Source organism: Protopterus annectens, chromosome 4.part0 (genome assembly GCF_019279795.1).
Source record: "Protopterus annectens isolate FY-2018-M chromosome 4.part0, PAN1.0, whole genome shotgun sequence".
NCBI classification, from domain to species: domain Eukaryota; kingdom Metazoa; phylum Chordata; order Ceratodontiformes; family Protopteridae; genus Protopterus; species Protopterus annectens.
In genome coordinates, this window is record NC_056733.1 from 1,442,051,677 (window position 1) to 1,442,078,663 (window position 26,987).

At 45.5% G+C, this 26,987-nt stretch overlaps 1 protein-coding gene across 3 annotated transcripts in view; it reads right to left on the reverse strand.

Annotated features, from left to right (window-relative positions):
- Positions 1-26,987, reverse strand: part of LOC122799903 (E3 ubiquitin-protein ligase RNF14-like) — a 975,557-nt gene that overhangs the window by 191 nt on the left and 948,379 nt on the right. The gene's annotated exons all lie outside the window — the stretch shown is intronic.

Below are 26,987 nucleotides of genomic sequence, written 5' to 3' on the forward strand. Positions count from 1 at the left end.
GACAAATGACGGCCCTTCAGTCTTCTTTTTAATATTTTTAACTCTCAAATTTATGTGAACCAGCTTTCTGCCTGGCTAGTCCCCCTACAACAGACTAACGAGTCATTTGCTTTACAGAGATGAGAAGGCATGGCAACCTGTCAGCAGATTCATACCTGGGAAGCCTTTACTAATTACGTACATAACCTCCTCCAAACAATGTCCCAATGTAAGCAGTGACAGACTGTACAATGTAAAAAACAGACCAGTTCCAAGTCTACTTTCCCAAGCTTACACAACTTACACAGTAGTCCACCCTCATGCTTCCTGATATTCAATTAAATGCTAACAATGCTGGAGACTGAATAAACATCCTCCCCTGAGAAATGTAAAATATCTTTCACTACTTAATTCTACCCTCCACTAGCCAATCCTCAGTCATCAAAACTATTGCTCAATCCCAGGACAGCTGCATTGAGGAAGAGCAACCTCCTTCTGTACTAATGCCCCAGAATTGAAGTAGCTTGCATCTCCTTGCATCCCCTCCCTCAAAATGCAATGTTTAGAAATAATGGCAACTATCTTGGACAGTAACTCTAAAAATGCACATTCTAAAAACAGCTATGATTAAATGGATCCAAGACAACTCATCAGGCGGTGACTTACCCAAAATGGCACTTATCAAAAGTGCTCTCTCATTATGGTAAGGATGGGGAGTTGACCCACCCTCAGTTAAATACAAAACACTGCTAGGTGATGCACAGTCAATATAAAACAGTTGCCTCAAGCAGTTAACATGCATGAAATATCTATACACAAATTAAAATAAAGGCTGTGAAAGTCTGCTGTTCTATTTTGCTTACTTCTGCTGTATTAGAGACCACCACTACATGACTAAGGGACTTTTCTGAAACTGTCAAGTCCAAGCAAGGCAATACTTTCTCCACTGGCATGCTGATATGAAGTGGCATTCACAATGTCAGGAGAGTGTGACTGTGAAAAAATACTTGTTTTGAAAAGGCGTGCCTTTGAACAGAGTACAGAAGTCCAGCCGACATGTTTTGTCTCCTTCAAGAATGGAAAAAGTGCATAATAATTTCAACTTATGCTCTGAATTATTTTGTACTTTCGCAAAAAATGTGCAAAGTTGCTCAATGCATGCGTGCAGAAAAGCCTGACAATATATATAAGCTTTGGTTAAACCAGTTTAAACCAGCTTACATACTACATTAACCATATCTGCTTGCATGCGTTTCCCATGTATTAAAGAACTTTCCAGTAGGTGGGACTACCACTTACGCTGAAAGAGCTAGTTAAAGCTTCTGTTCTCTCTCTTTCCAAACATATCCAAAACAAAAGGTAAAAATGTCACACAGACCAACTAAGTCTTCACTGTTAATATCTTAAATCTCCTGTATTGGAGACCCATTGGATATATGTAAACGACCTCTTAAGGACATAAGTGTTTCAATTACATGGCTTTTAAACACCCAAAACATTTTACATGCACTTTATAAGTGTTTACTGGTGTATTCAGGCCAATAAAGCCAAACCTCACTATCCATATGACATGCCATGTTTCTCCCCTTTTCTGAGTTGGTCAGTGCAGTATAAGTGGATTGTTTAGCCATACTTTAGAAATTCAGAACTTAAAAATACAGAACTTAAAAATAATCCCTATATTCATAACATTTGGATGACTGCAAACTATCCCGAATAGCACCCAAACCAAAGGGTAAAATGGTCACACAGGGAAACTATTCAGTGAAAACTACTAGAAAGACCCAGCACAGCTAAAGTCTTCAACTTTGCATTACACAGTTACAGTAATTTCTAAGCCAAATAGCAAGAAACACTGGTATGCTCTTAAGTGATCATCTGCATACATCCCATGGGTCTACACTATAAGAGGCTTAAGGTATTTCACATTGAAAATTTTAGCATTGTTTTGGAGTGGGGCATCTTTCTTCTAGTTTATATATTTATATAGCTATTTATATATAGCTTAATAGATACAGATACATACACAAACACACACAGAGGGAGAGACAGATATAGCCCCCCCCCAAGCTCATGAGGTTTGCTGATAAGCTATATTTGTAATGGACATTCTCACTGTTGTGCATCAGCTTAATACAATATATATATTTTTGTCTATTAAATGTGATGGTCTCTTCATTTTACTTCCTCTACATCCCTTGATCAAAAGAATCTGCAGAGATGGGCCATTTCAGCTCAAGGTCCAAGACTGAGAAGGGGTCAAGGTACACTGGAGTGAATGAACTTTGACATTCCCCAGATTAATCCCAAGAAGGAATCAACTAGTGATGCTGCTTCACATTGGAGCATAAACTGAATAAGCTAACTTTTCAGAGTTTTCTGAAGATGCTACTGCAGACCAAATGTTTATTAGTAGATCAAAAATGCAGGAATAGACATCAAAATTATAAAGATACAGAAGTGAATACAGATAAAGTAATAGCTGCAAAACATCTAAAGTTGAGATGAAGGTAAAGTCTAAAACAATTGCTCTTAATAGAACTCAGGCAAATATATCACAGTATTTAAGTTCAGGGAAAAAAGCTCATGAACTCTATAAAAAATGCAGAAAGTACTAAAATTTTTCAACAAAAATAGGAAAAGAGAGGCTGGGGGAATGACCTTTCCTCAAACAATGATTGCCAGCCAAGACATGCAACAAATAGGATTTAACCATATTGCAGTAAAAATAATAAAGTATAGTCAGCTGACACAAGTAGTCTGTTTTCCAAATTTAAACACCACAAGTCCAGGAGAATATGATGTACAAATGTAATCAAAACTGGTTAGTATTTACTGTTTATGTAGCTAGCTGAATGTCGCAAGGGTTTCTAGCAAGCAAAAACTACAAAAAGGGAGCGGTGCAGAACTTAATACCTGGACAAGAAATTGTTGTATTGTCTGTCTTCTGGGTTTATATAAAGTCTTTAAGGCAGTGAAACAACAAGACTTGTAACAAAGACATGTAGTAGCTAATGCAAAAACTAGCCCCCAAGATTAGCTGCATCACAAAGTGTTAAAAGCTACTGTGAATTCCTCAGTCTGGAAGAAACCTAAAACATTTACAATTTATAAAACGTACTCCAAGTTAGGATTTCCAGGCTGACTGATTTAAGCTCTCCTAGTATTAAACAGTAACTGAGAAAAAGAACCACTGAAACTTTCAGTCTGAATACAATTTGGTTACTGGCTAGTAATTAAACTGCCTGATTCCTGGTAAAGATGCAATTTGGAGAAGCGGAGAGAAACCAACTAGAAAAAGAGATAAATTACTTCGAAAGAATCCTGCAGGTGTTCAGCAATTCAAGTTTCAGCTCTGGCACAGGATACGACTTCCAATAATTTAAGAGGAAAAAGTACATCAAACGTACTCAGACACATTTAGAATAAATGAAACACTGAAGAAATATCTCAAATAAAAAAGATGGAAAAATTAGAAGCCTTAACAAGCTATTCAGATGAACTGATGAAAGTGCAAAAAGTGTCTGAAAATGAAATACTGGTTCAGTATGAGGCTTCTTGAGAAGAGCTGTTTAAAAAAAAGTACAGCAAGAGGACAGTATGCAGAGAAAATATGAAATTTTCTGCTGTACCACAGAAACTGGAAGTAACATACTGCACTGTACTTATGTAAGTACAAATAAGCAACCAGACTGGTAACGCACAGCAGGATTTGTTAACTGAAATAGCACAGTGTGTATGCTTTAAAACTGGTCATGAAAAAGCAGCCAAAAATTGAACTAGTAAAGATGCAATCATACCAGCACAGAGTTGATTCTGGCAAAACCATGGCAGAAAGGAAATTAAAATAAAAAATTGGGGACTTCCCAAGATGATGCTGCACACTGATCAACAGCTTCATTTCAGCTTTCCCAGTGCAAAAATAGAAATTGAGAAACAGACGGTGATATTGCCAACATGAGTAAAATTCAGTTACTGGCTAGTAAATTATACTGCCTGGATGAGAAAGGTGAATAGAAGACACTGACTGGAAAGAATCCTGCAGCTGTGTTCAACAAAAAAACAGTTAAAGCTCCAACTCTGGTGCAAGGTATGGCTTCCAGTAATATACAGGAAAAAAATAAGTAATATGTCAGAAGTGATTAAAATAAACAAAGCACTGAAGAAGTATATCAAGTCAAATAACAAAAGACTAGAAAAATGGAAGAAGATTTAAATAGATATTCAGATGAGCTGATAAAACTGCAAAAATCAGAGGCTGAAATAAAGAAAAGGCAGGCTGAGTATGAGACTGCACAAAAAAAAAAAAAAAAATATGTACTCACCATAATGTTCCATCTGAGTAGTTGTACTTCATTTTCTGCAACCTGTGGGTATTCGGATCCATATCGGATCTGAGCCGGCAACATTTTCAAAGCATCTGCTCCAAGCTCCTCCCCTTACCCATAATCCCTCATCTCCTACCTTCCCCTCAGATCGAGTTTGCCACTATCCAAACTATCAGCAAATCAATAACAGCACTAACCTAGAACAGGTTCGAGGGAAGGAGGGCGGGACGGTTGCAGAAAATGAAGTATAACTACTCAGATGGAACATTATTATGGTGAGTACATAACTTCTTTATCTGAAGTAGTTAACTTCATTTATCTGCAACCTGTGGGACAGAGTCCCCAGCTACCAAAACTCCTGGGAGGCCCTCATGGAAGGATATTCCTGAGCATCGCAAAGCCAAAGGATGCTCTCCCTCTAGAGATCAAATCCAACTTATGAGAAATAAATGTATGTGACCTTGCCCAGGTCACTGCTGCACAGATATCATCCAGTGAAATCCTAAACCAAAAAACAGCAGAAGTTGCCACAGATCTGGTAGAAAGAGCTTTAACAGGACCAGGCAGGGATAGACCTTTGTCCTTATAAACTTTCAGTATACACTGTGTAATCCCCATCTAGCTAAGGAGACCTTGGATATGGCTTTGCCCAAAAAGGGTCTAGAAAAGAACACAAATAACTGGTCAGACTTACGAAAGGGTTTAGTCCTATGCAAATAGAAACAAAGCTGTCTATGAACATCTAGCAAATGCAGTTTATATTTACCCTTGTTCTGAAAATTTGGAAAGAAAACAGGCAGGTAAATAGTCTGATTAATATTTAATTCAGAGGCAACTTTCGGTAAGAAGGAAGGGTTCGTGCGGAGCGAAACCCTGTTTTTATGAAAGATCAAGTAAGAGGGCATGGCAGACAAAGCTTGAATCTCAGAAACTCTCCTGGCCGAAGTAATGGCCACTACGAAAGCTGTTTTCCAGGATAAGAATTTCAAATCTACTGATGCTACTGGTTCGAAGGGAGGAGCAACTAACGCCTGCAGAACTAGGGTAAGGTCCCAAGGAGGGACTGATTCCTTAACCGGAGGGCATAAAAGAAAGGTGCCTTTCAAAAAAGCTATACACAGTCTCAGAGGCCAGAGCATTCATATTTTCGCCGACATGAAAATTAGAGATGGCCGCCAGTTGCACTTTTACCATGGAAAAACTAGCCCTATGTTGGAAAATATTGGACAAAAACTCCAACACGGCAGGAACCTGGGCTGTAAAGGTATCTAAGGTTCCTCTGAGAAGCCTAAATAGAGAAGCATTTCCATTTGCTGTGCTAAACCTTCCTAGTGGAAGCTTTGTGGGATGCCACCAGAATAGTCTTTACTGAAGATGACAGACCGGGAGTCCTAGCAATCAGGGGAACTGGAGCAACCAAGCTGTCAGCTTGAGGCTGTCCAGGTCGGGCAGACAGATGCCAGAGGGATAAGAGATGAGATCCGGGCAAGGATCCAGAATCCAAGGAGTTAGAACATGAGACCAAAGGAAGGAGAACCACACCTGACAAGGCCAGAACGGGGCTATGATGATCACTTTGCATCCTAGGTCGGCAAGCTTTCTGAAGAAATTTCAGAATGACAGGTACCGGGGGGTAAGCATACAGTACCCAGGAGGCCAAGTGTGGATGAGGGCATCTCTGGGGGGAGTCCTCTGGTGAGGGGGATCAGAGCGAAGAACTCGCTGCACTTCACACTGGAAGGAGATGCGAAGAGATTGCAGCAAGGCTTACCCCACGCAAGGAAGATCTCCTCCGCTATCGATTGCTTCAGAGACCACTCGTATGGCATTAGAACAGCCCAAGTCAGTCTGTCCCTTGAAATGCTTGAGCATCCCAGGATGTGCGTTGCAATCAGAAAAGTACAGTTGTGTACACTTACCATAAATGTAGATGTTCGAGTGTATTCACTGTTGCAGTCATTACATTTGGGTAATCTGCTGGCAGGTTGCCCTCAGTCGGCCTGATTAACAAAGTCTTAGGTCATGCGTTGGTTGCTGTCCCTTCCTCCATGACATCAGGGCATCAGGGGTATAAAACATGCAGCCGAAGCCATTACATTAGATTTTCTTGCCCCAGATGTCAGGTGCCCCCCAAAGGGGAGCAAATAAAATTGTTTGGAATTGGCAACGTGTGGAAATGAAATCTGTATCCCTGGGATACTATATTTAAATACCTCAAATTTCAGACCTGCCCCCAATCAGTGGGCAGTGGCCCAGAAACAAGTACATCTGAAGAAGTTACTTAATTTGTTCTGCAACCTGTGGATATCGGATCCGACCACGGATCTGAGCCGGCAGCTTCACAAGCTAAAAGATCCGAGCTCTTAGCTCCTCCCCCTACCCATAATCCCCTGCTGCCTACTGTATTACCTCGCATCGAGTTTGCCGCGGCTGAAGACCGCTACTTGTGAAGAGCTCCTTAAGCTTGGTGAGGTCGTTTCAGCTTTTTCTCCTTGAGAAAATTTCTTTAAGTTAAATTTAAGCTTGTTAGTGTTAATTTCCCTTTAGAAATAGAGTGTTAGCCCCCTTTCGGTAGTTTTCTCGTGGTCGTTGGCATTTTTCTTCTCCTCCCCCTTAGTGTTTGGATGTGTGTTGTGTAATGGCGGAAGGGCCCAAAGCCATTTTTTCCAAGTGCACTAAGTGTGGCCATAAGCTTTCCCCAGCTGATGGCCACACTCAGTGTGTCTTGTGCCTGGGGGTGGCCCACTTATCAACGGCTTGCCAAATTTGTGCAGCCTTTAATCCTCAGGCAGTTAGGGACAGGAAGAACAAGCTGATCCTGGCGGGCCTACTTCCCCAGGATTCTGCTTCTTCCTCCCCTTCGAAGGCTCAGGCTACTATCGTAGCCCCGGCGCCTTCAGTTCCCCCCGCTCAGCCTGGGACTCAAACTCCCTCTGCTGTGCAGAGTTCGGGGGACTCTAGTGCTTCTTTCTCCAAGGAAAAAAAGAGGCACAAGGCGAAAGATAAGCACAGGTCTCACAAAAGGACCGGTCTCCTTCGAGGTCGAGGCGGCCCTCCCGGCCCGCCTCAACGACTTCTAGATCAACCAGGAGCTTTACCGACACGGACATGGATCGGATGATGCATCGATTCCTGCAGACCCAAATGCAGATGGGGGTGCACTTGCCCCCCCCCCCCCGGGGGGGGGCACAGCCCCTCTCTTTGCTCCGATCACTCCTTCTCTGACCCGGTTTAGGGTTTTGGAGTCATCGGATCCAGGCCCTTTCGGAGCCAGGGTTTCGTCGGCGCCAACCTTGCCTTTGAGCTTGTCGGATCCTAGCTCTTGGGGCCGAGGGCCGAGCATCGGATCCGTGGGGATTGGTGTATCTCCAGTGCAGTGTAGGTCAGAGCACACCTCTCTCTCGACTCCGACTGCTTCGGCTCCGACTCCGATCCCTGCTTCGGAGCCAAGGAGACTACTTTCGGAGCCTGGGGAAAGTAGATCTTCGGCTTTTGAGGTAGTGGAGAGGGTTCTGTCGAGGTCTTCCAGATCCCCGGTCCGGGCCTCGGATCCTCCTGCCCCCCCTATGCATGTGGGTCTATCCTCCCATCGTCCATCCTATGGGACAGCCTGCTCAAACCCTCCAGTTAGTTCCCTTGGAGGAACAGGAACCCGTGGGCGAGCCCTCCTCGGACAGTCCCACTGAGGAGGTGCTTCACAAATGGCAGTGTAAAAGGAGGCACCTGGACTCCCCCGAGTCCATCACCACGGACACGGATTTGGATGAAGGGGAAGGTTCCCCAAGATCACCCCCCGAAGATGTCTTCTTTGGAGACATCATGGAAATGTTGCGTATTAGAGGGAGGTGGTCTGCCCAAAAACCTTCCTCAGACGAATCGGTGTTCCTGGAGGCGGGCTTGTCTACCTCCTGAGTGTCCCCTCTGGCTGACCCCTTGGTGGACTTAAATACCACCAGGGCGTGGAAAGAACCCGACACCGTGGAGCCAATCCCCAGACATCCTGACAAAGTTCTTAGCCCCCCCGCAGATAGGCAGTCCTGGGCTAAGGGGTCCCCTGTTGATGCCATGCTGGTGGCGGCCACCACGAAGAAGGAACTCGCACAGGAGAGTTCCTTGGTCCATCCTCTAGATAAGGAATCTCGGGCGATGGGCCCGCATTGGGAAGCGGATGTTTGCTTCAGCAACCTTCTCTATAAGGGTGCTGAACTATATGGCACACATTATCAAGCTACAGTGAGACCTAATTAAGGAATATGCTGCAGCCCCCCCCAGAGTCCATGACTGCCTCGGATAAGGCACATTTGTGACTCGTATGGCCACTCTAAAGTCCATCTCGAACATGTCCATGCGGTTACTCTCTCATGATACTGAGGGAGCCGCTAGGGCTAGTGAGCCGGGGTTGTCCTGCGGCGTCAGGCCTGGCTTCGCCTTTGCGATTTTGCGGATCCCTTCAAGGCGTCCTTCGCGAATGCGCCCTTTGACGGATCTTTGCTTTTTGGCAAGACCGTACGTGAGATGCTGGTCCAAAGCGAGAAGGATGGGAAGATGCTGTCTGCCGTCGGGATCCGCTTCTTGAATCCCCAACAATCATTTTCTAGGAATCAGAGGGGACAAAAGAAGTTGTGGTTCCGCAAGTCTCAGCAGTCCCACCCGGCTTCGGACCACTCATCCTCTAGAGGCAGAGGAGGACAAGGCGGACGCCGGCCCAGAGGCAGAGGGGGGCCACGTAACTTCGGGTCTAGGGAACCTTTCTCTGACAGGCCCGCGCAACAGCCCTGAGGGCTTACCCAGCTGTCCCTCTCTGGAGGCAGTTGGGAGGCGTTTATCGGAGCATCTGTCAAATTGTGAGTCCATCACGACAGATCGATGGGTGCTCCAAATCATATCCAGAGGTTACTCCATTCCTTTCATACACCTACCCCCCAAAGTCAGGCGCCTCCCCGATGTTCCACCCGATCAAAGGGAGACTGCAGCCTTAGAAGTGTCAAAGCTGCTAGAAAAAAAGAGCCATCCAGCCTGTCCCCCCAGACCAGTCCGGATTGGGCCACTACTCCAGCTTCTTTTTAGTGCCAAAGAAGATGGGGGACTTAAGACCGATTCTAGATCTCTCCGCTCTGAACCTGTTCATTCCCAAGGAAAAGTTCCGGATGGTCACTCTTCAGGCTATTCTCCCCCTTCTTCGGGAGAAGGACTGGATGTGCTCCATAGACCTCCAGGATGCGTACTACCACATTCTGATGGACTGATGATCCAGGAGGTTTCTGCGCTTCCTGCTAGGAGACAGTCATTATCAATTCAGGGTTCTCCCGTTTGGCCTCACCTCAGCCCCCAGGGTGTTCACCAAGGTCATGGCAGTGGTCGCAGCCCACCTGAGACTCCAGGGAATTCAGGTCTTTCCATACCTGGACGACTGGTTCCTCGTCACCCCCAGCAGGCATCAACTCGGCGTTGCAAGGGATTACACTCTAACTCTTGCCCAGAAGTTGGGCATATCAGTGAACCTTCAAAAGTCCTCCCTTCAGCCAGTACACGTCTTGGAGTTTATAGGGGCCAAGTTGAACACGTGCATTTGTCGAGCCCTATTAACTCCGGACAGACTGAACAGCCTATCGCATCAGGTCTTAGCCCTTCTTCGAAGCCCAGCTCCTGCGGCGGAGTTGGTCCTGAGGGCACTGGGGTCGATGGCAGCAGCCATCGGGCTCTCTCTTCATGCACTCCTCCGGATGAGGATCTTACAGTGGACTCTTCAAGTTCAATGGTCGTTAGTGCTTCACCCGCTGAACACCCCGATTTCACTGAGCAGAATTTGCAGGGACTCCCTCCTTTGGTGGCTTCGCTCGCGGGAGCTGCAAGAAGGGAGACCTTTTGTAATTCCCCCACCCCAAGCCACGTTGACCACGGATGCTTCTCGCCTCGGGTGGGGGGGGGCATTGTTCGGGCAGAACCGGCCAAGGCACTTGGACCCGCATAGAGACCGCTTTGCATATCAGTGTCCTAGAGATGAGGGCGGTGCTTTTGGCATTGCAAGCTCTCCATGTCCTTCTCCCTCTAGGGACTATTGCGATCCAGACAGACAACATGGCGGTAGTCTGGTACATAAACAGGGGGGGACCAGGTCTTATCCCCTCTGCCGAGAAGGTATGACAGTGTGGGAATGGGCAATATCCACCGACCGCTTTCTGATAGCAATGCACATTCCGGGTCGGTCCAACATATTGGAGGACAAACTGAGTCGGGTGATTTTCACCCCGTACGAGTGGTTTCTCAATCCTTCAGTTGCGAAGCAAATCTTCTGCGCATGGGGTTGGCCTCGCTGCAATCTTTTCGCCTCTCCGTCAAACACAAAGTGCAGCGAGTACTTCGTAATACTTCCCCCTTCAGGGGAAGCCCCAAGAGACGCTCTGGTACATGCTTGGCCACCCGGTCTTCTTTATGCTTACCCCCCCCTCCCGCTTATGGCGAAGTTCATTCAGAAAGCACGTCGGTTGGGGAGCAGAGTGATCCTCATAGCCCCATTCTGGCCTTGTCAGATCTGGTTCCCTTACCTACGGTCTCAGTGTTGTTCCTTCATGGATTTAGGATCCCATTCCAGATTTGATCTCGCATCCTGTGGGATGCCAAACCCTGAACCTGCTAAACCTCAAGCTGACTGCTTGGTTGATTCAGTTCCTCTGATGGCTAGGACTCCTGGTATCTCATCACCAGTGAAGGCCATTCTGGTGGTGGCCCATAAACCTGCTACCAGAAAAATTTACAATAGTAAATGGAAACGCTTTTCCATTTGGGCCGAACGCAAGGGCCTTGATCTATTTACAGTTCCTATTCCTACAGTTCTGGATTTCTTGTCACTAATCTTTCAGAAGGGAGCGAGCGCTTCCACAGTTAAGGTGCAGTTAGCAGCCATTTCCCACTTTCATGTGGAGGATGGACTGGGATCAGTAGCATCCTCAAAGATATGCAAAACCTTCCTGAGGGGCATTTTTGTTTTGAAACCACCAGTGAAATCTGTAGTTTCCCCGTGGGACTTAACTTTAGTATTACAAGCTTTGACAAGTCCACCCTTCGAGCCTGCCTCTTCAGTTCCATTGAAATTCTTGTCTTGGAAAACAGCCTTTTTAGTGGCGATTACATCAGCCAGGAGGGTCTCAGAACTTCAAGCCCTGTGCATGAAACCCCCCTACCTCATTTTTCACAAGGATAGTGTGTCCCTCAGGACTAACCCATCTTTTCTACCGAAGGTGGCTTCAGAGTCGAATATTAACCAATCAATCAATTTACCAGTATTTTTTCCAAATTTTCAGAACAAAGGGGAATACACATTGCACAAACTGGACATACACAGGCAATTATGTTTCTACCTGCACAGGACTAAGGATTTTTCGCAAGTCTGATCAGTTGTTTGTGTCCTTTACCAAATCAGCTATGGGAAAGGCAATTTCTAAAGTAACTCTGGCAAATTGGATTTCCCAGTGCATAATCCATGGGTATACGTCCTCAGGTAAACCAGTTCCTACGGGAATTCACGCTCACTCAACCCGATCCATAGCTACATCAGCAGCTTTCTGGTCCAGGGTTCCTCTGGATGACATATGTTCAGCAGCTACTTGGTCCACTTCTCATACGGTCATCTCCCATTATAAATTGGATATGATTTTGAGGAGTAGGGCTTCCTTTGGCTCCGCGGTGCTTTGGAATATCCTTCCGTAAGGCCACCCAGGGTTACTTTCTATAGGTAGCTGGGGACTCTGTCCCACAGGTTGCAGAACAAATGAAGTAACTACTTCAGATAAAGAAGTTATGTACTCACCATAACGTTCCATCTGAGTAGGTACTTCATTTGTCTGCAACCAACTCCCCCTTCATACCCCCTAACCACATCGGGATAACTGGCCATCTGCAAAATGTCTTTTTCATGAGATGAAGCAGGGCTTGATCCTCTGTTGAGGGTGTGAATTGTTTAGGACTGAGCAAACTCGATCTGAGGTAATACAGTAGGCAGCAGGGGGTTATGGGTAGGGGGAGGAGCTAGGAGCTCAGATCTTTTAGCTTGTGAAGCTGCCGGCTCGGATCCGAGGTCGGGTCCAATACCCACAGGTTGCAGACAAATGAAGTACCTACTCAGATGGAACGTTATGGTGAGTACATAACTTCTTTTTTCCCCTCATGAGCATGGGGGCTATTCATCCAGTACCAGAAGAGGAAAAGGGACAAGGTTTCTATTCAAGACTTTTCCTGGTACCCAGAAAAGACAAGTCATGGTGTCCAATTCTGGACTCATCTACTCTAAACACCTTTCAGGACATTCCAAAATTCAAGATGCTGACTCTTCACCAGTTACTTCCTATGCTAGGCAAAGATGCCTGGTTGGCAACTCTGGATTTAAAAGAGGCTTACCTGCATATCCCAATCGGGGAATCTTGCAAAAGATACCTCCGCTTCAAAGCAGGCTACTTGCATTACCAGTTCTCTGCACTGCCCTTTGGCTTATCTACTGCACCCAGGGACTTTACAAAGTGCCTGGCTCCAGTAATTGTATTTTGCAGGCAAAGAAGTATTCAAATATATCCATACCTGGACGACGGTCTAATTCAGGCGGAAAACAAGGACATTCTTCTAAAACATCTGTCGTTTGTAAAAAGGGTTCTAACTTGTCTAGGGTACACTTTAAACGACAAGAAATCACAACTGGTACCCTCTCAAATAATTACATTGCTGGGTGCAAGCTTGAATAAAACTGCCCAGATGGCTTTCCTTATGCCAGAGAAGCAAATTCATTTGGTGACCTACTTCAAACAGGTGGCCAAAAAGACCTGCTTTCTGCAAGGGAAATACTGCAAGCCTTGGGGTTCATAGCCTCATGCATTCTTCTAATTCCATATGCAAGACTGCATATGAGGAAACTTCAGTGGTACTTAAAAAGTCTGTGGAGTCAACATTGTCACAGCCTCGAAACAATGATTCCTATCATACCTTGCCTGCGCCTAGAGTTCCTATGGTGGGCAGAGGCCTGCCACCAGAGCAAGGGACTGCCATTCACACCACCCACTGCCACCCAAATCCTAACTACAGACTCATCAGACTATGCATGGGGTGCTCATCTGGCAGGGAAGTGCATTCAGGGAAAATGGAGCCCAAATCAAATGCACCTTCACATAAATCAAAAAGAAATGCTAGCTGTACAGAGTGCACCGACAGCCTTCAAGGACTACCTTCATCCAGAACAATTACTGATAAAGACAGACAACACCACAGTTATGTGGTACATAAACAAGCAGGGGGGGTACACACTCCTACCCCCTTTGCAGACTAGCCATGGCATTGTGGGAACACTGTTTGACCTATCAAGTACAACTACAAGCTCAATTCCTGCCAGCAAAGCTGATTACTCTGGCAGATGAACTAAGCAGAAATCTCATGGACCCTCACGAATGGAAACTGGAACCACGGGTTTTCAACATGTTGACACGCAAATGGGGGAGCCCAGACATAGATCTTTTTGCCTCACCCCAGAGCTATCAGTTGTTTAAATTTTGCACAAGAACTCATCACAAAAAAGCCTGGAAAGTGGATGCTCTGTCCTTCAGCTGGAAAAAAAACCTATCAGTCTATGCCTTTCCCCCTCTGCCTCTGCTCTCCAAAGTTCTACTAAAAGTCAAACAGGACAAACCAAAAAATGATTTTGATTGCTCCAGACTGGCCTCGCCAACACTGGTGTACCCACTCCTGCGCAGTCTTGTTACACCTTCCCCCGTGGCACCTGCCTCAGACACCTTACTTACTGTCTCAGCAGAACAACCAAACTCTGCACACTCAGCTCCAGACTTTGAATCTTGCAGCGTGGCTAATCACCTAAATTCACACACAGCATCCCTCAGCAAATCTGTGGTGGATGTCATTTTGGAAGCGAGAAGACCTAGTAGTAGAAAATCTTATGCTGACAAATGGAAAAGATTCTGTGCCTGGAATCAGTCTCGAGGGATAAGCACAGCAGTGCCCAACATTCCTCAGATTTTGCAATACTTAACTGAGATGCTTCACCAAGGGCCTGTCCTTTTCTTCCAAAAAAAATCCATGCCTCAGCCATTTCAGCTCATTACAACACAGAACCTCTCCCCTCTTCTCTCATCCTCTGCTAAAGCAGTATCTCAGAGGGGCCAAAAACTTAAGACCATCCAGGAGAGCTCCAACCCCTGCCTGGGACCTTAATTTTGTATTGGAAAAACTCACTCTCCCTCCTTTCAAGCCAGCTGCTACTGCTGACTTAAAATTTCTCTCCTGGAAAACAGCTTCCCTTTTAGCAGTCACTTCAGCTAGAAGGATTTCCGAACTACAGACTTTTATGGCAGTGGAGCCTTTCATCATTTTTCATGTGGACAGGGTATTTCTCAGGACCAATCCATCCTTCATACCTAAGGTGGTATCCAGTGTGACTCCTAATCGGATAATTTTCCAACTTTCTTTCCCAATCCACAGAACAAGGGGGAGCGGATTCTGCATCCATTGGATGTACACAGACAACTTAGATTTTACTTAAACAGGACTAAATCTCAAAGAAAATCTGAACTGCTGGTAGCATTTGCTGCAGGGGCAGGGGGAAAAGGCTATTTCAAAGCAAACCATTTCCAAATGGATAAGCCATTGTATTCGTTTCTGCTATAAGCACCATGGATCCCCCAGGGGATCAGATCCCATTCCACCAGGGCTGCATCTACTTCAACAGCCTTTCTCAGAGGTGTTCCTACCAGGGACATTCTAGAAGCTGCTACCTGGAGCTCAGTTCATACTTTCCAGACAGTACCATTTACCACTTTTCTCTAAATCCAGAGCTGGCTTTGCCACTGCTGTCCTGCAGGGCCTTATAGCTGGTCCTAATGCTGTACAATTCCCTCCACCCAGCTATAGCTTTGGGAATCTACCCAAATGTAATGACTGCAACAGTGAAACACGAAGAACATAGTACAGTTGTGTACACTTACCATAAATGTAGATGTTCGAGTGTATTCACTGTTGCAGTCCTGGTTACCCTCCCTCCAGCCCTCTATTTTTCTCTGGCGATACCTCTGGGTTATAAGTTATCAGTGTCTTGCATAAAGAGCCAGTTTTCCCCCCAAAGGGGCGGCTAAAAGATAAGTGCTTGGTAAGTGTAAAGGGAAGTCATTGAGACTGCTTACCATAGGGAGATGTCTTTTTGTTTCCAGATTTGGAAGAGGAGGCACCCCCATTGTTTTGTTCCGAAAGTCCCTTGGGACCTGTCTGGGTTTGACTTGAGTGGCTCTCGAAGGAACTGGAAAGGACCAGTTCTTAGTAGGCCAGTGTCTACTACATCTTGGAGGTTGTACTTGTAAGAAATCTTTCACAATCTGCATAGATTTAGCTTCATCTTCCATCTTTTTTAGAACTTCTTCAGCCTTATTACCAAAGAGACGGTCCCTGTTGTAAAGGAGCACCCAACAATTTTGCTTTAACATGATCAGGCAGAGTTTGCTCTGAGTCAAGCATGCCTTCTTAGCACAGCCCTGCAAGAGGCCTCCAAAGAATCAAAACCACATTGCAAAGTATGTTTTCCAACTTGTTCAGCTGAATGCAATAGATCCTGTTGTGTCTTTCGGCTTATCCCGGTCAGGGGTCGCCACAGCGGAACTCTGTCTGCTAATGTTTGGTACTGGATTTTTACATGCCGAGTTACCAGTCCTGATGCACAACCTTCAACGAAGGCACACCCATTCACGCATGCCTCCACACAGAAGACGCTCTAGCTGAGAATTGAATGCGACAATGTCTTGCTGTAAGGCGACAACACTACCGCAGCACCACTACCACGGGTATTAATGCAATAGATCCTGTAAATCTTTATTTTCCACAGAGTCAGAAATTAACAATTTTCTGTTTAAGCAGTACCATGATATGCTGTTGATATTTTAGCATATGAAGTTGACAGTTTAAAGCCCTGATTGCCAAGGTTGCAGAAGTGTAAACCTTCTTACCCCACATCTATCCAGTGCTCTGGAATCTCTATCAGAAGGGGTAGGATTTTTAGCAGTAGAAGCCTTAATGCCCTTGGGACCCTGAGAAATGGTTTCAGGATCCGCAAAGGAATTTGTGGGAGTCAGGAACCCTGTAGTATCTGTCTGGCTTACAAGGAGCTGGAGGCAGAGAATCAGGAGCCATACTAGATTCTGAAAAAACATCAACAATGTCTAGAACAGGAGGTACAGCCAAAGGCCTATGCTGAGGTAGAAGAAGAAAATCCCTAAGTCTCGTTTTAGATTCGGAAAAATCCTGACTTTCCCAGTGGAAATGTTCCCTTAAGGTATGTAAAGAGTCCCCAAAAGAAAAATCCTCAGGGGGAGAAGCAGAAGGAATAGAGTCTTCTGCATCAGAGTCCTTATAAGTAGGTATAGACAATTCCTGTTCATTAGAAGAATCAGAAGAAATAGAATCCTGTTCAGAAGATTCATAGTCAATATCTTACCTAGGCTTCTTAGAAGGGGGGTTGGCTACCCCTGATCAGAGTAATTAAATCCTCAGCCATTTAAGATCATTTGTTTCTTAGGTATAGGGGCCTGCACGTGGCCTAGGCATCATTTTGTTTAGACATAGGTCGAGATTTTAGCCTTAGTTTGAAGATGGTGTTGGTCTAATATACAAATCTGTAGGCCTGAAAACACCCTCAGAAGCCGGTGCCTGCACAGCGGCTCCGGACCCATCCAAGGTAGAGACATCCACGGGTTCCATAACTGAAGCATCTCGCAGCATACCGGACTCTGAATGGGTCTCAGTAGAGGCCTGCGAATCAGAATTAAAGGGTATCGGGGGCTGCGAAAGTGCCTCACTGAGTACTGGCGAACTGGCTTAGAAGTGTCGTTGGCAGTTTTGGACCTCAACGGTCTGTCTCTTTTTCTTTGCGTTTTTTAGGTATTCCTGTAGTTGGAATTGCTAGCTGATGAGATTTCTGGATAATTAAAGCGTGAGCCAAAATATTTAGAAGCAAAAATGTACCCACATTTAATAGTACGTTGATTAAATAAAGCACAGAACTGACAGCAAGGTACGTCATGGTCAGGGCCTAGGCAAGGAATGCAGTACAAACGGAAATCCTTATGAGGTATTCGCTTCCCACAAGTAATGCAATTATTAACTTTTACAGACATCGGAAAGGAGCAAGAAAAAGTTTCCCCAATGGGGTACTTAGCTTTTTAGTTGAAGACTTTGGATCTGAAACTCGAAAACGAAAATTTCAGGAGTCGGCTGACCGGCACTTGCAAACTGCTTCTGCTTCGGGCACTGCGCGGCAAGAAAGACTAATGTAATGGCATCAGCTGCATGTTTTATACCCCTGATGTCATGGAAGAAGGAAGTTCCACCAAAACCAGTTTATTCGATAAAGCTTTCGGGTCTACACCCTTCATCAGTATAATTTTACAACAGAAATGAGACATTTAAGTAGTAAGCTTTATTGAATAAACTGGTTTTGGTGTAACTGCGTTTGTGGTCTGAAACTGGGTACTATCACTACTGTGTTTCAAGTCATGGAAGAAGGGACAGCATCCGACGCAGGACCCAAGACTTTGTTAATCAGGCTGACTGAGGGAAATCTGCCAGCAGATTACCCAAATGTAATAAATGCAACAGTAAAACAAGAAGAACATCAGACTGGTGGAGACTGCCCACTCCCACACTCTCATAGCCTCGTGACAGAGAGGGTAACATCTGGCTCCCCCCTTGCTTGTTGACGTACCAGACAACAGACATGTTTGTCTGACTGAACTGCAATTGTCCCCAGGAGAAGAACAGCGTGAAAGGCTTGCAATGGTAAAAGCACTGCCCTCATCTCCAGAACATTGAAATGCAATCTGGTCTCATTCTGGGACCACGTGCCTTGGACCATCCTCCCCAAATAGTGACACCCCCACCCGAGCTAGAAGGCATCTGTGATCACTGTGGTTTGGGCTGTAGGTGATATGAAGGGTAGACCTGTCAAGATTTCCGTTGAATGGAGCCACCAGAAGAGAGACATCTTGCAGGCTCTGCTGATTCGAATTGGATAGTCCATGGGGAGGTCTAGCCAAGACCAATGTACTGCCAGGGTCCACTGAAGCACCCCCGCATGTGAAGGCGCTCACAGGAAAGGGTTGAGATTGCTGCGGCCATGGAGCCTATGGCTCAGAGAACATCGCTCGCCATTGGTTGCCTGGGGCCTAGGATCACTGATACATGGGCCTGTAGGCTCTGGACCCTGTCTAGAGTGAGAAAAACTTTTAATTGTAGAGTGTCCAGCCATGCTCCTATAAATTCCAAGGTCTGTCAGGTTCAAGCGGGACTTGGAGATGTTGATGGTAATCCCTAGGTTGACTGCAAGATGCAGGAAGGAGTCTCTGGCCATGCAAAAAAGACACTTGGTGGCAGCAGCGAGGAGCCAATCATCCAGGTAAGGAAACACCTGAATTCCCTGAAGCCTTACGTGAGCCGCTGCAACTGCCATAACCTTGGTGAACACCCTGGGGGCTGTGGAGAAACCAAAGGGTAGGGCTCTGAACTGGAAAGGATTGGCTCCCAGCCGGAAGTGAAGGAATCTCCTGGAGCTTCTGCGAATTTTGATATGGTAGTCAAGTGTCCTGGAGGTCTATAGAGCACATCCAGTCGCATTCTCGGAGGTAAGGTAGAATGGACTGGAAGGTGACCATCCGGAATTTCTGTTTGGCTACAGTCAGGTTCAGGATTGACAGGTCCAATATGGGCCTGAGTTCCCCTGTCTTTTTTGGCACTAAAAAGAACCTGGAGTAAACGCCTGATCAGGACTGGTCTGCAGGGACCAGTTCGATTGCGAAGCAGCTTTGAAATTTTGTGCTCTGCCACCTCCCTCCAGGAGGCGTTTTGGTTTGACGGGTGGGGCAACGAATGGGATGGAGTAGCCTCTGGATATTTGGAGCACCCAACGGTCTGCCGTAATGGACTCCCAAGCCACTAGGGGCAATGACAATCTCCCCCCGACTGTCTTCAGAGTAGGACAGTTGGGCAACCCCTCAGGGTTGCTGCATGGGTTTGTCCGAGAAGGTTTCCCTAGACCCAAAGTTCCTCGGCCCCCTCTGCCTCTGGGGCAGCATCTGTCTTGTCCCCCTCTGCCTCTAGGGGACGAGTTGTCCTGAGAGTCTCGGGGAAAACTGAGATTTTTGTAATCACATCTTCTTTTTCCCTCTCTGATTCCTAGAACAGGATCTTTGAGGGCTAGGGAAGTGGACTCTGACGGCAGGCAGTCTTCCCATCCTTCTCGCTCTGGACCTGGGTGTCACCAACTGTCTTTCCGAACCGGGAAGAGCCATTAAAGGGAGCATTTGTGAATGACGCCTTGAAGGGGTCCAAGAGTTGACAAAGTCTGAGGCAAGTGTGTCACCTCATACGCTGGTCCCAGCAGCCCTAGCCGCTCCTTCCATGACATGGGAAAGAAGACGCATGGATGTGTTTGAAACAGATTTTAGAGTTGACATTTTCGCTGAGAATAGCCGCTTGTCCTCTGGCAACACAGACTCTGGGGGCAACACAGAGAACTTTGACTAGGTTTTGCTGAAGTATGATGTGTGCCAAATAATTCAGCGCTCGAATAGAAAACATCGCTGAAGAAAAAACTCACTTCCCAAATTGATCCACCGCCCTAGACTCCTTGTCGAAGGGTGGACCGAAGAACTTTCCTGTGCCAGTTCTCTCTTGCTGGCAGCTGCAACCACCATAGCATCCACCGGGGATCCCTTGTACCAGGTCGGTCTGTCTGAGGGAGGAGAGAGGATCCTGTCCGGGCATTTAGGTATTGGCTCTATCGTGTCAGGCTCCTTCCATGCCCACGTGGTAATGAGATCCACTAAGGGATCCGCAGGAGGACACCCCCATGATGTAGATGGGCCCGTGCCAAAGGCCTCCAGGTATACTGACTCATCCATAGAGGGTTTTGGGGCTGACCAACCTCCACTCTGGCAGAGGATCTCCATGATGTCTCCAAAGGAGACATTATCGAGAGGTGACTTGGGGGGAACCCTCACCTTCATCTAAGTCAGTATCTTCTGTGAGGGACTTGGGGGAATCCATGTGCCTCCTTTTACACGAGTGCTTATGGGGACCCTCTTCAGTGGGACTGAAGAGGGCTCGTTAAGTCACGAGGGGTTCCACAATGGGATCCACCTGGGGGCCCTCTAGCACGGGCTGTCCCTGGGACAAGCTGATGGGAGTCGTGACCAAATCCACAGGAGCCTGGGCTGAGTCCAAAGCAACAGGCTGGGAGGACTCAATCATTGGGAGAGAACATTCTCCACCATGTCAAACGCCAAAGGAGAGTGCCAAAGGAGAGTGCACCTCCTTAGCAACCAACAAGGAGAAAGCTCTGCCGTGAGGATCGGGGCCGGGGTTCTGAAGGAACGGCTCAGATCAGACTATGTTGGAGCCGAAGACACCTCCATTCCCTCGGATCCGACTCCCCGTTCTCAGCTCCGAGAGTTGCTCAGATCCGAACAGGTCTGATCCAAGGAACTCAAGGTAATGGCCGGCGTCGAGGTTGGAGGAACCGCTGGAGCCGAACCCCCAGCTCAGAGGATCCCCGAAACCTCAGGTCGGATCAGGGAAGAAGAGATTAGATGGAAGAAGGGTATGGAGGTCCCCTCCCCCACCAGAGAGGGGCCTGGCAAGACTCTCATTTGGATCTGGGTCCGAATGAACCTCCACATCATCCTGTCCATATCTAGCTCTGACAGTCGAACGTGAGGAGGCGACAGACTCAGATCTGGCTGGTCGGTGCGATGACCTCGAAGAAGGCCTCTGGTCCGAGGGCTCATTCGGCTCCAGGCAAAACCTCGGGGAATGGAGCCGAGGAGAGGTAGTTCTAATTACTTTTGTAGGCGGGCTAGGGAAGGGCTCCCGCTCTGGAGATCACTTGTGGTGCTATCCCCCTTCTCTCGTCCTTGTATTTTTTCTCCTTTTCCTTACTTTTAGTCCCCACTTCAGTAGGCTTAGTGTGGAGGTTGAGTCCCAGCCTGAGGGGGGGGGGGTGTTGATCAGCTACTGGAGCCGAGGTCGCAGTGTCCAAGGCAGAAACTGGTAGAAGGTCCTTAGCTACCAGCTTTGCCTTCCTTTCCTTTAAGGCTCTAGGGCTGAACCCTGCACACACGCTACAAGGTAGGGTGAGATGGGGAACACCCTGACAAATAACACACAGAGTGTGGCCATCAGCCAGTGAAAGCTTGTGGCCACACACTGTGCATTTTTTGAAAGTTGGTTTTGGCTGCTCAGCCATAACAAAAATCCACTCAGCCAAAACTTAAACCAAAACTATCACACACACACACACACTAAGATTGGGTTAGGCCTACTACACTACCTTACTAACTTTAACTTTTTTTTTTTTTAAAATCAGAAAAACTGACTAACAGTGAAGGGGAAGAAAGGGTTAATTATCGACTCACACACACACACACACACACACACACACACACACACACACACACACACACACACACACACACACACTAAATATATCAGAAAAAACTTCCACTTACTATACCCAACTTGGAGAGAAAGAGCCGTGATGCATATGCATGAAGCAGCAAACTAGATCTGAGGGAAGGTAGGAGGTGTGAGGGATTACGGGTAAGGGGAGTAGCTTGGAAAATGTTGCCGGCTTGGATCTGAATACCCAAAGGTTGCAGATAAATGAAGTTAACTACTTCAGATGAGAAGTTTCAAAAATGGTAGAATTAGAGGACACAGCATGTTACAGTATGCTCAACAAAATATTAAGGTTGAAAGTAATTCTGCTAAAAATATGCAACATAAACAAGGTATAACATAAAGCTTGCTTAAATGTAGAAATAGAGATTAGCAATATGTGATTAGCATCCATAATAAATGACTGTGGCTTGAAAAACATGGACATGTCTCCTACAGAATCAGCAAAAGTGTATGCATTTCACACGGTCAGCAATAAAGCTGACTTCTTACAGAAACAGGATGTATGCATTTCACATGGTCAGTACAAGCAAAGATATGCAAAACAAGATGCATGCATTTCACAATGTCAGTACAAGCAAAGTTAAGAAAAACAGGATGTATGCAGCTTCTTTAAAGAATGAACAACAGGACATGTTTCTATCATATGACACTGTTTAAGAATGTTTGAATGATCAAGTCAGCATTTGTCCACAAGGTGTTTCCTTAAAAGACAATACCATTACAGAATGAAAACATGTTTTTCTGCAAACACCAGCAAACGGATGTTCACATACAAAGTCCAAAATAGAATACCAAGAGAAAGTCAGGATTTGAACTACGCGACTAAAACTGTATATAAGAACTGTAAATCAAATTATGCTAGAGATAAAGGTATTTATGTAGGAACACACTTGTTCTGAGGTAATACTGTATCTCTCACATCATCCATGCTGTTTGAGAAGTAAAGTAGAACAGTACCTGAAGCTGCAACAGTAGTTTGTGTGATTAGTTATAAAAAGTCTTTTATTGGTTACTGTTTTTAAAGTGACAGTTTTAGGTGCTGCATCAGTGTACACTCTGCAAGTTTCTGTGGGCAACAGACTATGAATGCAATTATAACTAAACTTTGATTTCAGCAAAATCCAGCCAGCAAGACTGAGCGTCTCAAGAAGACTTTGGATCCATCACAGTAAGCAACACCATATCATTAATTTTTCAGAGCACATAGGGAAAATTTAAGATTTTCTGCTGCAACACAGAAACTAGAAGGGACAGACTATATATTTTATGAAGGCACAAATAAGCAACTGGACTGGTATTACACAGCAGGAACTGTTAACTAAAAGGGCACACCATGTGCATGCTTCCAAATATGGCCATGGGAAAGCAGCCAAGACCTTTATTAGCAACGATGTAAACCTACAAGCAGAAAAAGTTGATCCTGACAAAACTGTGGTAAAAGGACAAAGTATTTGAAAGTATTTGTCGAAAGTGTTTATGAGATTCAAGCTGCTGTATCCATAATATATTTTTCTTGTTTAATTTTTTAATGCAGAACAGGCTAAGAAAGAAATGCAAATGTTTGTCCAACAAAAAGTAATCCATCAAGCAGAAGAGGACTTTGCTTCTCATTCTTCTGGTATTAAAACACATGGAGAGACTGCCAGTGAAATATTTTCCACTGTTCCAAAGGAAAATGCACGAGATACAGAGAAAAACACAGGAGTTGACTGGAGAATCAGGAGTACCTTGAAACTGAACGAGAATATGGAGTTGGAGATGGAGAACAGGAAGACAACCAGCAACACTGAAATTAAGTGTATAAATGTGACTGCCAAACATCAATCACATTTGTGAAATATGGCTGTACAAGAGTAAGTGGAAAGAGATGACTTTTGTTGGTTTTGTTAAACTTCTGTGGAACAGAAAAGTATTTGCCTCACTTCATGTCATTAATGTTTGGAAGGACTCTGGGGGGAGGGAAAGAACAACAAGGAAAAAGGTAAACAAGTAAAATGATTTCTGTTTTCAATAGTATTTCTATGAAACTTTTCACAATATAAATTGCATATTTTACAGTAAAGTATTTTTAGTTCTGGAGACAGTTACTAAAGTAAACAGATGCCTTTTTTCTTCTTCCTCATTTCTTTTTTGGTATTATGAAATATAGGCAATGTACTGCAAAAAGAGAAAAGCTATACAAAAGCATGTTTAAGTTAATATGCTGTAATCATGGGTTGTTGAGGCAAGGGATTGGGGTAAAAGTAAACATCATAATATATGTAGTGCCGATATGTTTTCTCTTACTTTTGTACAGGTGACCATCTGGATTAAGACGCTTGGCTTAATCTAAAAACAAATTTTACATGGAAACAAGTAAATATAAGAATACTGAATATAATTAAAACTTTTCCTTTAACAACAGCTGTTTCTAGCTCATCTTCCAGGCTGGAGCAGAGGACTACATTTATCTCATTTCCCTTTCCGCAGAGACAAGTTGATAATAAAGCAATAAGACAAAAAAGAAGTTATGTACCTACCATAACGTTCCATGTTAGTTGTCTTCTTCTCGCCTTCTTTCTTGCTGGTTGGGTTCGGAGCCGATCCTCCGCTCCGACTCGGCCATCTTCAAAAGCTTGAGAGCTGCTTACTGGCTCCAGGCCCCCCTATATGCCATGATGCCTGGCGCTAGATACCCAGATCTCGTTTGGCAAGTCTAACTGCAGACATAATAATAAAGGAATCCTATCCTAGAATGCATAAATCCTACTGGAGAGACTACTAGTCAGAAAGGAATAGCCAGAGAAGACTCAGCCAGTAAAAAATCAAGAAGAACTCTTCTCGGTCCACTAGCATAGGGGGATGGAGGGTGGGACGCAAGAAAGAAGGCGAGAAGAAGACAACTAACATGGAACGTTATGGTAGGTACATAAACTTCTTCATGTTAAGTTGTCTATCTCGCCTTCATTCTTGCTGGTTGGGACAGCGTCCCTAGCACCTAAAATCCTAGGTGGCTCATTGGAAAAGACTCTTCAGAACAGTGGAACCAAATCCAACTTGTAATGCGAAAAAGTATGTGGGTTGGCCCATGTAGCCGCAGCACAAATAGATTCTATGGGCAAGCTAGTCTGAAAGGCCACCGAAGTAGCTAAAGCTCTGGTGGAGTGACCTTTTGGTTTAACTGGCAATTCTTTATTTCTCAGTTGATATATGAATGTGATGATAGAAATCAACCACCTGGATAAGGTTACTTTGGAGACCGGAAGACCTTGTTTACCTACTGCATAAGACAGGAAAAGTTGATCTGATTTTCTAATGTCCTTGGTTCTATGCAAATAAAAGTGTAGCTGTCTGTAAACATCTAACTGATGCAACTTATATTCCGCCCTGTTGGAGTGGTTAGGGAAAAACACAGGAAGGTCCATGGACTGATTCAAGTTACTCTCTGAAGAGACCTTAGGAAGGAAGGATGGATTAGTCCTAAGAGCAACCCTGTCATTGTGGAACACGAGGTATGGGGGACGGATAGAAAGAGCCTGTAGTTCCGAAACTCTTCTGGCTGAAGTAATAGCTACCAGAAAAAGGGTTTTCCAAGATAAGAACTTCAATGAACAAGAAGTTGCAGGTTCGAAAGGGGACAAAATTAGAGAAGCTAAAATCAAATTTAGATCCCATGGTGGTGGAGGATCTCTCACTGGGGGCCTGAGCAGAGTGGTTCCTTTGAGAAAAGCTTTACACAGCTTATGAGACATGATATTGTTTTCCGACAGGCCAATGTGAAAATATGAAATTGCAGCTAACTGAACTCTAATTGTAGCGGAAGTGGACCCAGCATGGAAGAGTTCCGCAAGAAATTCCAAAATGTAGTGTACAGGGGCTGAAAAGGGGTCTATACTTTTAGCCTCTGCCCAGGAAGAAAAACGTTTCCACTTACTAGCGTAAGTTTTTCTAGTTGTAGACTTGTGTGATGACAAAAGGGGGAGATATCTGGAAGCCTGGCTAAAGTTGGAAGTGGAGCAACCAAGCCATGAGCGGGAGAGAACATAGGGATTGGTGCAGCCCGCCCGATTGATGAATCAGGAGGTCTGGAACTAGGTCCAGAGTCCAAGGCTGCTCGAGAAGATAGCGATGCAGCAACAGGAACCATATTTGTCGAGGCCAGTAAGGAGCAATGAGGATCATTTTGCAACCCAATATGGTACCTTTCTGAATTAGCTTCGGGATTAGGGGAAAAGGAGGGAATGCATAAAGAAGTCCCTGAGGCCAATCGTGGACTAGAGCGTCTCTGGGGGAATGCCCGGGAAGTGGAAGGAGAAAGAAGAAATTGCTGCACTTGCTGTTGAAGGGAGTTGCAAAAAGGTCGCAGCAAGGTTGGCCCCATTTGCGGAAGATTTGGTCCGCAATTACCTGGTTCAGAGACCAGTCATGAGGCATGAGAATTGCTCTGCTCAGTCTGTCTGCTATGACGTTGGACCTCCCAGGGATGTGCGTTGCAATCAGAAACCGTTGGGAAGAGATCGCCCACTGCCAGAGTCTGAGTGCTTCTCGACATAGGGGGTAGGACCTGGTTCTGCCCTGCTTGTTGATGTACCACACTACAGACATATTGTCCATTTGAATTGCAATGGTCCCGGTAGGAAGAGAGTCCTGAAGAGCCTGCAACGCTAAGAGCACGGCCCTCATCTCCAAGACATTTATGTGCAGATGGTACTCGTGAGGTTGCCAGATGCCTTGGACTGTTCTGCCCTGATAATGCCCCCCCCACCCGATCAGGAAGGCGTCCATGGTCATCGTAGCAACTGGAGGGGGGGGGAGAACAAATGGTCTGCCGTGGAGCACTGATGTGGAGACCATCCACCATGCAAGGTGCTTCTTGCATGCTTGTGTGATCATAATCATGTAAGACATGGGAAGCTGCTGGAAGGACCATTGGGTGAAAAGAAGCCACTTGAGAATCCTCATGTGAAAACGAGCAAGAGGGACAAGTATGATCGCTGCTGCCATGAGACCCAGAGTTTGAAGGACAAACCTGGCTTGAATTCTTTTGCATGCTAATAAAACCTTCACATGCTGACGAATCACTACCACCCTGTCTGGTGGGAGGCTCGCTAATATGTCTTTGGTATTTAAATTTGCGCCTATAAAGGTGATAGACTGACAGGGCGACAATACAGACTTTTCAAAATTTATTGTGATACCTAGCCTGGAGCA